The following is a 12,500-nucleotide window of genomic DNA, read 5'->3' on the forward strand; positions in this document are numbered from 1 at the left end:
ACTTCCTCATTATTCTTTATTTTATTTTCTCTTCTTTGCTTCTCCATTATTCCTCATCTTTTCTCTCCTCTTTACTTCCTCTTTATTCCTTATTTTCTTCCTTTCATCCCTATTTTTCCTCCTTCTCTTCCTGTTCCTCCTCCTCTCCCTCTCTTTCCATCCATCCCTATTTCTCCTCCTCTTCCTCCTCTTCCTGCTCCTCTCATTCTCTCTTATTTTCTCGTTCTTCTATTTCTTTGATTATCTTCCGCCTCACATCTTCTCCTTCTACCCGCCCCCTCCTCTCCTTCCTCCTTCTTCTCCTTCTCCTCCTCCTCCTCCTCGCCCATCTTGCCCTTCCTCCCTTCCTCCTCTCCTTCTTTCCTTCTCCTCCACTATCTCCTCTTCCATCCGTTTTTCTTAGATTCTCTTTCGCTTCCATCTTCTACTTCCGCCTCCTCCCTTCCTCCTATACCTTTCCTTCCTCTCTCCCTCTTCTCCTTACTCCTTCTTTCCACCCTCTCTTCCTCCACCTCCCCCTTCTCCTCCTCTTCCTCCCTCTTCCCTACCCCCTTCTTCCTCTTTCCTCCTCTTCCTCCACATCCTTTCTCTTTCCCCCTCCTTTCCTACTTCCTTATCCTCCTCCCCCCTCCTTTCCTCCTCCTCCTCCTCCTCCTCCTCCTTCCCCCTCCTTCCACCTCCTCCACCTCTCCCTCCCTTCTCCTCTCCTTCCATCCCCCTCCTCCTCCTCTACCTCTCCCTTCTCCTCTCCTTCCCCACCTCCTTTCCTCCTCCTCCTCCCCCTCCTCCTCTCCTTCCTCCATTCCCCCCACCTCCTCTCTCCTCTCCTCCTCCTTCCCCCTCTCCCCCTCTCCTTCCCCCCCTCTCCCCCTCCTTCCCCACCTCCCTCTCTCCCCTTCCCCCTCCTTCTTCCTCCTTCCATCCTTCCTCGACCCTTCCTTTCTCCTCTCCTTCCCCACCTCTCCTCTCCCCTCCTTCCCCACCTCCTCTCCTTCCCCACCTCCCTCTCTCCCTCCTTCCCCCTCCTTCCTCCCTCCTGCCATCCTTCCTCGACCCTTCCCTTCAGTCCCCGTATGCAAATGAAGGTCCAGGTCGATGTCCAAGTGTAAGGTCGAGAGCGAGACGAGGGAAAGGGAGGCTCCGTGTGTCTCTATTGTTCTTGAAATTGTTCTTCTCTTGAGTCTTGTTTGTTCAGCTTTGTTCTCCGGGGGGTTTTGGTTTGGCACTTTGCTTTCGGGTGTTTGATCGTGGTATTGTTATTGTTTTTTTTTGTTGTTGTTGTTTTGTTTGTTTTTTTTGCTTGGGTTTGGTTTCTCTTTTTTTTTCGTTTCGTATTTGTAGTTGTTTTGATTTCTTATCATTCGTCTTCTCGTCATCTTGTTCCTGTTTTGTTTGTTTATATATATATATATATATATATATATATATATATATATATATATATGTATATATATATATATATATATATACATATACATATATAAACATACACACACACACACACACACACACACACACACACACACACACACACACACACACACACACACACACACACACACACACACACACACACACACACACACACACACACACACACGCGCGCGCGCGCGCACACACAGTTATTCCTATTTTGTGAAAAGGATTTATTGTCCCGCCATTGATTACAAACATTTGTTTTATTACAATAAATCTTTCCTACCTTTTCCAAACACTTCCTTCCCTTCCTATGACCATAACATCTCTCTTCTTCCCACCTCACCTCATCTACTTTAGCCACCCCTATCCTTTCCTCATCTTTTATCAATGAAAATAAAAAAAAAAATCTCCCTCTCACGCCACCGTAAAAATTTCAGAGCCGTTATAAAATGGGTTATAAACTCTTGGGTTAGGAGATGCTAGTGCAATCTCGAACCCATTGGCGCGAGGTGATAAAGGCGGGTCGGATCCCATAAATATTCATAACGCGATCCTCGAGTCGATTCCCGGGAAGATATTCCGATCCCTTTCTCCGGATGGAGTCTATCGTCTATGGCGGATTTTGGGCGGGAAAAAAAAAATATTTCCCGTAAAAGATATTCGGAGAATGATTAGCTGGTTTGGGAAGAAGGACTAATGATTCAGAGAAGATTTTCAAAAGAGATTTCAGGGAATAAAGGAAGTGATGACGGCGGCGAATCCCATTGGTATTCAGAAGCCAATGTTCATAAAAGGGTTCTGTCCCTCCAGCCTGTCCTGCTTTTGGCGGTGACGTCTTCAAAATCTTTTTAAAATGTGGAAAAAATGGTATTTGCCATTATGGGAAATTTGCTTGTCTGTTTTCCTCTCCCCCTCCTCCTCCTCTCTCTCTCTCTCTCTCTCTCTATTTTGATCTCTCTCTCTCTCTCCCTGTCTCTCTGTTTCTCTCTCCCTTTTCCTTTGTCACTCAATTTCTCTCTCTCTCCCTCCCCCCCTCTCTCTCTCTTTCTCTCTCTCTCTCTCTCTCTCTCTCTCTCCCTCTCTTCTCTCCATCTCTCTCTCTCTCTCTCTCTCTCTCTCTCTCTCTCTCTCTCTCTCTCCACACTCTCTCTCTCTTATCTCTCTCTCTCTCCATCTCCATCTTCTCTCTCTCTCTCTCTCTCTCATCTTTCTCTCTCTCTCTCTCTCTCTCTCTCCCTCATCCCCCTCTCTCTCTCTCCCTCTCTCTCTCTCTCTCTCTTTCCTCTCCTCTCTCTCTCTTCTCTCTCTCCCTCTCTCTCTCTCTCTCTCTCTCTCTCTCTCTCTCTCTCTCTCTCTCTCTCTCTCTCTCCCTCTCTCTCTCTCTCTCTCTCTCTTTCTCTCTCTCTCTCTCTCTCACTCTCTCTCTCTCTCCCTCACCCCTTCTCTCTTATCTCTCTCTCTCCATCTCTCATCTCTCTCTCTCCCCTCCCTCCTCTCTCTCTCTCTCTCTTTCTCTCCCTCACCCCCCTTTCTCCCTCTCTCTCTCTCTTCTCTCTCTCTCTCTCTCTCTCTCTCTTTTCTCTCTCTCTCTCTCTCTCTCTCTCTCTCTCTCTCTCTCTCTCTCTCTCTCTCTCTCTCTCTCTCTCTTTCTCCCTCACCCCCTCTCTCCCTCTCGTATACACTTGGCTGTGATATTGACAGTTCTGTCGAACGTGCAACTCCTGTACAAAATGTCGATGGCACTGGCAATGGCTGGTCGTTTAAAGGGAAATATGGTATTGTGGGTGCGCACATTCTCAAACTTTAACATAGACACACACACACATGCACACACACACACACACACATATACAGACACACATAGACAAACACACACACACACACACATATATATATACACACAAACTCACTTAAACATACACACACATTCACACACATACACACACACACACATATACATATATATATATATATATATATATATATATATATATATATATATATATATATATATATACAGAGAGAGAGAGAGAGAGAGAGAGAGAGAGAGAGAGAGAGAGAGAGAGAGAGAGAGAGAGAGAGAGAGAGAGAGAGAGAGAGAGAGAAAGAGAGAAAGAGAGATAGATAGATAGAGAGAGAGAGAGAGAAAGAGAGAGAGAAAGATAACCAAATCAATCCTACCACGAACTGGACAGACAGACAGACAGACAACAGACAGAAAAAAACATAATAGGTGGAGCCTAACAGACAAACAATCACACGCAGCCGGAGTGGATGGTCAGCTGTCTCTCCTAATTGAATTCCTTGTCCGGCCCGAGTCATTACTTGAGGAGGAGGAGGAGGAGGAGGAGGAGGGGGAGGAGGAGGAGGAGGGGGAGAGAAGGAGGGGGGAGGAGGGGGAGGGGGAGAGGAGGGAGGGGGAGGGGAGAGAGGGAGGAAAGGGAGATGGAGAAATAAGGAAGGAGGAGGAGGGTGGTGGATTGAGTCATTACTTGAGGAGGAGGAGGAGGAGGAGGGGAGGAGGAGGAGGAGAGGAGGAGGAGCAAGAGGAGGAGGAGGAGGAGGAGGAAGAGAAGGAGGAGGGAGGAGGAGGAGGAGGAGGAGGAGGAGGAGGAGGAGGAGGAGGAGGAGGAGGGGGGGAGGAGGAGGAGGGAGGAGGAGGGGGAGGAGGAGGAGGGGAAGGGGGGAGGAGGAGGGAGGAGGGGGAGGAGGAGGAGGAGGAATGGGAAGAGCAGGAGGAAGAGGAGGAGGAGGAAGAAAAGGAGGAGGAGGAGGGGGAGGAGGAAGGGAGGAGGGAGGAGGGGAAGGGGGGAGGAGGGGAAGGGGGAGGAGGAGGAGAGGGAGGAGGAGGAGGAGGAGGGGAAGGAGGAGGAGGAGGGGGGAGAGGCGAAGGAGGAGGAGGAGGAGACGAAGGAGGAGAAGGAGAAGGAGGAGGAAGAGGAAGAGGAGGAGGTGGAGGAGGAGGAGGAGGAGGAGGAGGGGGAGATGGAGAAATAAGGAAGGAGGAGGAGGCTGGTGGATTGGAGGAGGAGGGGAGATGGAGAGAGAGAGAGAGAGAGAGAGAGAGAGAGAGAGAGAGAGAGAGAGAGAGAGAGAGAGAGAGAGAGAGAGAGAGAGAGAGAGAGAGAGAGAGAGAGAGAGGAGAAGAAGAAGAAGAAGAAGAAGAAAAGTAGTAGACGAACGAAGAAAAAAAACATCATAGAATACGGGGAATAGAGGAATCATAAGAATAAGAGAGATAAGAACAGGGAAATGAGGTAGACACGAAATGATGCGTGATAATTGATAAATAAGGTGGAAGGACACAATAAAAGGAGGGAGGTGAGTGAAAAGGAAGAGGGAAAGAGAAAATTGATGATTTTGAAGTGAATATAAAGAAAAAAAATACAATTTGCATATCACCGTGTTTTTGGCAAAGGAAAATGGAGACAAAGCAAAGAAATGAAACAAAATGGAATAAAGTGGATAGGAGAGAAACGAATAAATGTGGAATTAGGAAACAACACAAAATTTTCGAGACGAGGGAATTGACGGAGGGAAGTAAAGTGATAAATCAGAATGAATAAAGAAAGAAAGAAGAAAAAAAACATACGAATCTATGGAACAATGAAACAACATAAAAAAATCGGAAATAGAAAAAAAAACGTTAATTTGGAAATAGGAGAAAAAAAACATACGCAACTGGGGAATATGGAGAAAAAAATATGACAATATGACAATAAAAATGAATATGACAATAAAAATAACATACAAATCTGGAGAATATGGAGGAAAAACATAAAAATCAGGGAAGTTTGGGAAAAAAAACATACCAAATTGGGGAATGGGAAAAAATATAACATACGAAATTGCGGAATAGGGAAAGCAAACACAGATTGAATTTGGAAAATTAAAAAAAAAAAAGAAAAAAAAAACTACAGGGATGGGAAATAGAGAAAAATAAATAAACGATTCTGGGGAATATGAAAAAAGAACATATGAGGAATTGGGACAAAAAACACACGAATTTTGGGCATAAGGGAGGAAATAACAGGACTAATTTGGAGAATAAGGAAACAAAATACCGTACGACTCTGAAAAAATAAACATAGAAAAAAATAAACAGAAAAAAATAAACATAGAAAAAAATAAACATAGAAAAAATAAACATAGAAAAACATAAACACCGTAGAAAAAATAGGAACATAGAAAAAAATAAACATAGATAAATGGAAACATAGAAAAAATCCCGTGAAAACATGAGAAAAAAATAAAGGTGGATGAAAAAAATAAACATAGAAAAAAATAAACATAGAAAAAAATAAACATAGAAAAAAATAAACAGAAAAAAATAAACATAGAAAAAAATAAACATAGAAAAAATAAACATAGAAAAAAATAAACATAGAAAAAAATAAACATAGAAAAAAATAAACATAGAAAAAAATAAACATAGAAAAAAATAAACATAGAAAAAAATAAACATAGAAAAAAATAAACATACCAAAACGGGTAATAGGAAAAAAAACACATATCTAGGGAATGGGAGAGAAAAAAACACCGTACGAATCTGGGAAATAGGAAATAGAGGAAAAAAATAAACCCTCTAGGCTTGATAAATGGAGACATCGACCCAGCGCTGGAAATCCCGTGAGAGGAAATGAGAAGAGAGTGATAAATTGGGAGGTGGAAGGAGAGGCCAATAAAGGGATGAATGAAGGAGAGGCCAATAAAGGGGTGAATGAAGGAGAGGCCAATAAAGGGATGAATGAGGAAGAAGTTGGAGAAGGAGAAGGAGGAGGAGGAGGAAATGAGAAGAGAGTGATAAATTGGGATGTGGAAGGAGAGGGAAATAAAGGGATGAATGAGGAAGAAGTGGGAGATGGAGGAGGAGGAGGAAATGAGAAGAGAGTGATAAATTGGGAGGTGGAAGGAGAGGCCAATAAAGGGATGAATGAAGGAGAGGCCAATAAAGGGATGAATGAAGGAGAGGCCAATAAAGGGATGAATGAAGGAGAGGCCAATAAAGGGATGAATGAAGGAGAGGCCAATAAAGGGATGAATGAAGGAGAGGCCAATAAAGGGATGAATGAAGGAGAGGCCAATAAAGGGATGAATGAAGGAGAGGCCAATAAAGGGATGAATGAGGGAGAGGTGAGAGATGGAGGAGGAGGAGGAAATGAGAAGAGAGTGATAAAATAGGAGGTGGAAGGAGAGGGCAATAAAGGGATGAATGAGGGAGAGGTGGAAGATGGGGGAGGAGGAGGAGATGGAGAAGGAGAAGGAGAAGGAGAAAGAGGAGGAGGAGGAAATGAGAAGAGAGTGATAAATTGGGAGGTAGAAGGAGAGGCCAATAAAGGGATGAATGAGGGAGAGGTGGGGGATGAAGGAGGAGGGGGAAGAAGAGGAGATGAAGGAAGAGGGGGAGGAAAAAAGGATATAAAGGAGGAGAAGAGAAGGAGGAGGAAGAGAAAAGGGAGGAGGAGGAAGAGGAGAAGGAGGAGGAAGAAGAGGAGATAGAGGAGGAATAGGAATATAAAGAGGAAGAGGAGGACAAGGGCGAGGACGGGGAAGAAGAAGAAGAAGAAGAGGAAGAGGAAGAGGAGGACAAGGAGAACAACGACGAGGAAATAATAGTAATAAATCGGGAAGTGGAAGGAAAGGGCAATATAGGAGTGAATGAGGGAGAGGCGAGAGATGGAGGAGGAGGAAGAGGAGGAAGCGAGAAATAAGAAGAGGAAGGAAATCATTAGAGGAAGAGAGAAATGATGAAATTATTTATTTCTTCGTGCATGTAACTGTTTATTTTTTCTTTTTTTTCTACATTGTTACTGTTGTAGATAAATGATAACAATAATAACGGTAATAATTATAATAACTATGACAGGAAGGTTGTTAGCAATAATGATGATAATTGATAATATAATAATGAAATTAATGATAAAATGTTGATAATAATAATAACAATGATAATAATATTAATAATAATAATGACAATAACAATAATAATAGTAATAGTACTTATGATAATACGTATTAGTAATGATAAGAAGGATCATATTATAATGATAATAGCAATATTAATATTATTGATATTATTATCATTATTAATATTATTAACATTAGTGATGACAATAATAATGATGTGGTAATGATAACAACAACAACAACAACAACAACAACAACAACAACAACAGCAACAACAACAACAACAACAACAATTCCTATAAAATAATGAAAGGCAGAGACGAGCACAACGCAGCAGAGGAAGGCAAAGTGGGCTACTAACGAGAACTCGAGAGAGCCATAATGGGCCAAGCGGAGACCAGACAGTGCCAGACGACGACAAAAATGAGACACAATTTTCCGGTCTTTCTGACACATTAGTGCCACGTCTTTGTCCTTTTAAGAGTGTGAATGGGGGAGGGAAGGAGGGAAGGAGAGGAGGGGAGGGGAGGGGGATGGGAGGGAGGAGGGTGTGAATGGGGATGGGAGGGAGGTGGGGAGGAGGGGGGAGGGGAGAGGGATGGGGGATGGGGGATGGGAGGGAGGTGGGGAGGTGAGGTGGGATGGGAGATGGGGGATGAGGGGGATGGGAGGGAGGAGGGTGTGAATGGGGGGAGGGGGGAGAGGGGAGGGGAGAGGGATGGGGGATGGAGGGAGGAAGGAGGGAGGAGGGTGTGAATGGGGGGAGGGAAGGAAGGAGGGGAGGGGAGGGGATGGGAGGGAGGAGGGTGTGAATAGAGGGATGAGGAAGGATGGGGAGGAGGGTGTGGATGGGGGAGGAGGGAGAAGTAAGGGGATGAGGATAGGGAGAGAGGAAGGAGGGGGATGGGGGAGGAGAAGTAGGGGGAGGAAGAGGAGAGAGGAGATGGGGAGGGAGAGATTGGGAGAGGAAGGAGGGGAGTAGGGGGTGGGGGTGGAAAGGGATGGGGAGGGGAAGGGGGAGGAGGAGGGGAATGAGGGAGATATGGGGGTGGGGATGGGGGTGGGAGAGATAAAAGAGGGTAAATATGGCGGGGTTGGATGGGGGGGGGAGGGGAGGGGAAGGGGGAATAGCCTCTCACTGTCCTTTCATCTTCCTCATCCAGTCTTTTCTATTTCCTCCTTTGTCCGATTCCTGTCTCTCTCCTCTCATTCTATTCCTCTACTTCCTCAGACATCCAATCATCTCCCTCTCCCAATCTTTCTATTTACTTTTATTTTCTTATTTCAGCTTTTCCTTTTCCATTTTATCTCTCTACTCCCTTAAACATCCATTTTCTCGTTGTTTCTCTCCCCTAATCTATCTATTTCCTTTTTTATCCATTTTTTCTATTTCTCTTTCGTCCAATATCGTCATTTCTCCTTTCACTCATTGTCTCTATTCCCTTTCTAAATATCTCTCCATTTTTCTTTTAATTTCTTTGCATCCCTATTCATCCAGTCTCTCTATTTCTCCTCTTATCTGATCTCTCTCTTTCTCTATCATTCACATCTTTAATTTCCCTTCTCACCCAGTTTCTCTATCCGATTTTCTGTCTCCTATCTTTAATTATCTCTCTATGTCCTCTTTTATCATGTTTCTTTCTATTTCCACTCTTATCCAATCTTCTGTTTTTTTCTTTCTTGTTTTTTTTATGTTCTTTCTTCGTTCTTCTTGTTACGATTCCTTCATCCCCTATTTCTCCTAGCCAACCCCCACTCCCCCCCCACGTGCCCATTCTACTCACCTCCTCCTCATCTATTCCCCTCACTTCCCTCGCATCATCAATTCTTCTCATTCCCCTTTCATCATCCATTCTCCTCATTCCCCAAGATTCATCCATTCCCGTCACTCCCCTCGCATCATCCATCCACCTTTCTCTCCTTTCCGCATCCATTCCTCTTTCTCCCCTCTCATCATCCGTTCCCCTCACTCCCTTCGTATCATCCATTCCTTTCATTCCCCTCGCTTCATCCATCCACCTTTCTCCCCTCTCCTCATCCATTCCCATCACTCCCCTCTCCTCACTCCCTTCCCCTCATCCAGTCCCCTCGTCATCCCTGCATTTGCTCTCACCCTCTTTACTCATCAACACTCATCCCCATTTTCTCTACCTCATCCTCAATCCTCACCCACCTATCCCCCATTCTCCCCTTCCTCCCCACTCACCCATCTCCCCATTTCCCCTACCCTTCATCCACGTCTCCCTCACTCACCCACCCACCATTCACCCATTTCCCTCCCTATCCTCAACCCATCTACTCCTCCCTCTCCTCCCACCCATCTTTACCCCCAATTCCTCCCCCACTCACCCACCTCCAACCTAATCCACCTATATCTCCCCATCCTCCACCCATCCCTCTTCCCCCGCACCCAACACCTTCCCACACCCGTTCCCCAACCCCATCCCCATCCTATTTCACATTACCATAACAAATCAAGTCAGAAATACGACATTTACGCGGCTTCGAGCATCTCCCGCCAACCCAGCGCCGCCCCCTCACCCACCTCCAACCTAATCCACCCATATCTCCCCCATCCTCCATCCATCCCTCTTCCTCCCTCACCCAAACCCTTCCTCCACTCCACTTCCCCAATCCTATCCCCATCCTATTTCACATTACCATAACAAATCAAGTCAAAATACGACATTTACGCGGCTTCGAGCATCTCCCGCCAACCCAGCGCCGCCCCTCACCCACCTCCAACCTAATCCACCCATATCTCTCCCATCCCTCCATCCATCCCCCTTCCCCTCACCCAACACCTTCCCCTACCCCACCCCCATCCTATTTCACATTACCATAACAAATCAAGTCAGATATACGACATTTACGCGGCTTGCGGCATCTCCCGCCAACACAGCGCCGCCCCCTCACCCACCTCCAACTTAATCCACCCATATCTCCCCCATCCCCCACCCATCCCCCTTTCCCCCGCACCCAACCCCTCACCCAACCCCTTCCCCAACCCCACCCCCATCCTATTTCACATTACCATAACAAATCAAGTCAGAAATACGACATTTACGCGGCTTGGGGCATCTCCCGCCAACCCAGCGCCGCCCCTCACCCACCTCCAACTTAATCCACCCATATCTCCCCCATCCTCCGCCCATCCCCCTTCCCCCCTCACCCAACCCCTTCCCCCAACCCACCCCCATCCCATCCCCATCCTATTTCACATTACCATAACAAATCAAGTCAAAAATACGACATTTACGCGGCTTGGAGCATCTCCCGCCAACACAGCGCCACGTTCGGTTAAAGCTGCAATCACTATAAACTTTATCCTGCTCGCACTTGGCCCCGCCTCTTCATTGCGCTTCTCGTAATTCTTATGTTATTTTTTTCTTTCTTTCTTTCTTTTTGTTATTGTTTTTTTTTTGTTTTTTTTTTTTTGTTTTTTTAGTTTTTTTTATTATGGTTCGTTTTTTTACGTTTTATTTTGATTAGCTTTTTGTTTTTTTCTGTTTCTGTTTTTTTTTTCGTGTTCTTACTTCTCCATTTCTTTCCCCTCATTCCCTTGACAATACTAATAATGAAAATAATAATAATGATAATAATAACAATAATGATAAGAATTATTATTATTACAATTATCATTATTATCATAATTAATTTCATTACTATTACAATTGTTATCATTGTTATTACATTGATTATTATCATCATCATCATCATTATCATCATTATGTTCATATTATCCTTATTTCTGTTATTATCACGAGCATAATCATTATTTTTATCATAATTATTACTATCATTACTATCTTTGCCATCATCATCATTATTATTATTATCGTTTTTTTCATACATTACCATCGTTATCTTTGCTATTAACTTGTCTTCAATATCTTTATCATCTTTGCCATTCTTACTATTATCTTAATTGTTTTTTTCTCCTATAGTTTTTCTTATTCTTTTGTACTTTTCCTTCTCCCTTTCTCTCCAATCTATTTATTCCCTTTCTCATGTTTTTTCTTCTATCTCTTTCTCCTTCTTTGTTCGTCTTTCCTTTCTTCCTTTCATTTCTCTCAATTCTTAATTTCATTTTTCTCCATTTCCCAATTTCTTCACATTTTGTATTTTTCCTTCCTCCTTCTTCCCTTCTCTCCAATCCATCTATTCCCTATCTCGCATTTTTCTTCTTTCTCTCTATTCCTTCTTCTTTGTTCGTCCTTCCTTCCTATCTTTCATGTCCTTCCTTCCATGCCAAATATCCTTAATTTTCTGCCATTTTTTGTCTCTCCAATCCATCTATTTCCTATCCCGTATTTTCTTTCTTCTCTCTCTCTTCCTCCTTTATTCGCGCATCCTTTCCTTCCTTCCATCTATCCCCCATCTCGTATTTTTTCTTCTTCTCCCTCTCTTCCTCCTTTATTCGCACTTCCTTTCCATCCCTCCATCTATCCCCCATCTCGTATTTTTTCTTCTTCTCCCTCTCTCTTCCTCCTTTATTCGCCCTTCCTTCCCCTCCCTCCATCTATCCCCCATCTCGTATTTTTTCTTCTCCCTCTCTCTTCCTCCTTTATTCGCCCTTCCTTTCCATCCCTCCATCTATCCCCCATCTCATATCTTTTCTTCTCCCTCTCTCTTCCTCCTTTATTCGCACTTCCTTTCCCTCCCTCCATCTATCCCCCACCTCGTATTTTTTCTTCTTCTCCCTCTCTCTTCCTCCTTTATTCGCCCTTCCTTCCCTTCCCTTTTCGCTGATCACGGATGAAAATATCCATATTTTTTTCCCCCTCAACACCTCGTAGATTTTTCCCCCCGCCGTCAAAGAATTCCCCTACGTCAGCGTTGTAAGGATGTCTCCCTTCCCTCAAATTTCTCCCCTAACACCAGTATTTTTTCTCTTTTTTCCCCCAGATACCTTTATCCACTTCCCCCTCCCCTCCCCTTCCCCCACGGAGATCGTCTCGTTTCCCTCTACTCTTTTATTTTTCTCGTCTTTGCTCTGGTCTTCTTTCCTCCTCTCTTATCTCCTTCGTTGATCTTTCTTCTCCTTCTTCTCCTTCTCTGATCTTTCTTCTCCTTTTCCCCTAGATATTTTCGTCGACTTTTTTCCCTCTCTGATCTTTCTTCTCTTTCTTCTCCTTCTTTCTCCTTCTTCTCCTTTTTTCTTCTCTTTTCCC

General features: G+C 44.3%; 1 protein-coding gene across 1 annotated transcript in view; it reads left to right on the forward strand.

The window, feature by feature from the left end:
* Nucleotides 1-12,500, forward strand: part of LOC113825061 (transient receptor potential channel pyrexia) — a 125,235-nt gene that overhangs the window by 27,626 nt on the left and 85,109 nt on the right. The gene's annotated exons all lie outside the window — the stretch shown is intronic.

The sequence above is a fragment of the Penaeus vannamei genome, chromosome 21, assembly GCF_042767895.1.
Source record: "Penaeus vannamei isolate JL-2024 chromosome 21, ASM4276789v1, whole genome shotgun sequence".
Taxonomy (NCBI): domain Eukaryota; kingdom Metazoa; phylum Arthropoda; class Malacostraca; order Decapoda; family Penaeidae; genus Penaeus; species Penaeus vannamei.